At 31.7% G+C, this 2,795-nt stretch overlaps 1 pseudogene; it reads left to right on the top strand.

Annotated features, from left to right (window-relative positions):
* Window positions 1–700: 700 nt before the first annotated feature.
* Window positions 701–2,238, top strand: LOC104214629 (uncharacterized; annotated as a pseudogene).
* The last annotated feature ends 557 nt before the right edge of the window (window positions 2,239–2,795 follow it).

Here is a 2,795-nt window from a genome sequence, read left to right as displayed (position 1 = left end):
GTTTATAAATTGAAATTTTAGGATATGAATTGAACTTTTGTGGATATGAATTGAAATTTAGGATATGAATTGAACCTTTAGGATATGAATTGAAATTTTTGTGTATAAATTGAACTTTTAGAATATGAATTGAACCTTTAGGATATGAATTGAGCCTTTAGGATATGAATTGAACCTTTAGGATATGAATTGGACTTTTAGTTTATGTATTGGAATTTTAGTTTATAAATTAAAATTTTAGGATATGAATTGAACCTTTAGGATATGAATTGAAATTTTTGTGTATGAATTGAACTTTTAGGATATGAATTGAGCATTTAGGATATGAATGGAACCTTTAGGATATGAATTGGACTTTTAGTTTATGTATTGGAATTTTAGTTTATAAATTGTACCTTTAGGATATGAATTGAAATTTTTGTGGATATGAATTGAACTTTTAGGATATGAATTGAAATTTTTGTGTATGAATTGAACTTTTAGGATATGAATTGAGCCTTTAGGATATGAATTGGACTTTTAGGATATGAATTGGACTTTTAGTTTATATATTGGAATTTTAGTTTATAAATTGAAATTTTAGGATATAAATTGAACTTTTTAGGATATGAGTTGAACCTTTAAGATATGGAATTAATTAACTAAAAAAGATTAGGATGTGAATTAACTAAATTAATTTGTTCTTATTTTATTTGTATAGATGGAACATCGTACTTGGATGTACAATATGAATTATCCTAATCGGTGGGGACTGCGGGAGGATTTTATAGAAGGGGTTGATGACTTTATTAGACATGCAATGGAACTTCCACCAAGAATAACTTAGATACAGTACCTGGCAGAGTGAGTCTTTAATTGTTGTTCTCATTAGCGATAATGATAATGAGAAGGCAATGACATGTGTTTCAAACAGTGATGGTGTAGGTACGAATTTAACATTCCTAAGCAGATAAAAGAAGAGGTTATAGAGGAATTCTCTACTTCATTTTCCAAGAGGAAAAGAAGTTTAATTGAGAGTGACAAGGTTGATGGTAATGGAAAGCTGTCTGTTGCTCATGGCAGTTCCCATAAAACGGGGATCATAAGCCTCTGTGATGACAAAGACGAAAGGAAGTTTTATTCTCAACTTTCTTCCAAGTCTGATCCGTAAAAGCTTAATGAGATTGGTGATATTTCTTCGGATTCAGACAATGATTTGAGTGACAAAAGTATGAAAATGCTAATCAAAAGAATTAAAGGTAAAACGCTTCTCTAAGGAAGAGAAGTTTGGAGAAATTCACTGCCTATAAAGTTACATCTGTATTTTAGTAAAATTAGGGGTTGTTTGGTTTACATACTATTTATGATGAGATTAGATATTGATATGCCGTGAATAATAATGTAAGAATTCTTATGCAGATATTGCTTACTTTAAGTTTTTTTTTTAATTTTTAATTACTTTAAACCAGGGTACTGTATCATTTGTTTAAAAAAAAAGATATTACTTTTATCTCGTTATTGTTAATACATGCATATATCCTTATTTCACATTCTCAATCTATTAGCTCTTTGCTTCACGCCATTTCTTCCCACCTTCTCCGCCACCGCATCACTACCGTGCACAGCCTCATTCTCTGCCTCCTCTCTCTCATCATGGCTGTCGGCTGCAGCCTCTCCGTCATTCATCGAATGCCACGTCATGATTGGAAATGAATAGTCTGCTTCCCTGCCAATCATACTCTTCCACGTGGACCTTTGTTCTTCTGGGCTAAATTCTTTTACCTTTCCAAGAATTTTGAATTCATAGACACCCTTTTGATCATCCTCAGTAATTCTCGATCACGAAGGCTCACGTTCCTCCACGTGTACCACCATGCGACGGTGCCTGTTATCTGTTACCTCACTCTTTCTAGTGCGAATTCACAGTCGATGATCCATGTAGGGGTGATTACAAATTCTTCAGTTCATGTTATAATGTACGCTTATTACTTCCTTTGTACAATGGGAAAGAGGACACGGTGGAAGAGGTTGGTCACAAACTGCCAAATTTTTCAATTCATCCTTAACTTCCTATGTGCAGTGACAACAATGTATTATCACCTCACAACTGAGATTGGATGCTCTTGGGTTGGAACTTTGTGCTTTAATATGACCTTTAATACCTCACTTTTGCTACTTTTTCTTGACTTTCGTTTCAAGAACTATACCAACAACATGATCATCAAAGACCGTGCAGATAACCAAATAAAATCCGTTTAATTATTAGCTTCTAGCTAGCGTCCCTTTTCCGTTGCTTTTATATAGTACTTGGTTTAGTTCGTTTCTATATGCTTATGCAATACTTACATCGTTACATCTGTATTTTAGTAAAATTAGGGGTTGTTTGGTTTACATACTATTTATGATGAGATTAGATATTGATATGCCGTAAATAATAATGTAAGAATTCTTATGCAGATATTGCTTACTTTAAGATTTTTTTTAATTTTTAATTACTTTAACCCAAGGTATTGTATCTTTTGTTTTTTAAAAATAGATATTACTTTTATCTCGTTATTGTTATACATGTATATATCCTTATTGTAGACACCGGATTTTTGACCCTCCCCGAGAATTTTCACATTTTTAGCGTGGATATGTGAAATTGGGTCTAATATAGCCATTTTGACTATTTTTACCATATTTCGTTGCAAAAGGAAAAAATTACAAAAAATATATATATAAATTTTAGTTTATGTATTTCTCATAAACTTGAAAAAATACAAAAATTGTACTTTATTTCGGTACTTTACATAATTTCAAAAATTACCAAGAAA

Source organism: Nicotiana sylvestris, chromosome 7, assembly GCF_000393655.2.
Source record: "Nicotiana sylvestris chromosome 7, ASM39365v2, whole genome shotgun sequence".
In the NCBI taxonomy this organism is placed as follows: domain Eukaryota; kingdom Viridiplantae; phylum Streptophyta; class Magnoliopsida; order Solanales; family Solanaceae; genus Nicotiana; species Nicotiana sylvestris.
This window is presented reverse-complemented; position numbering and strand designations above follow the sequence as displayed.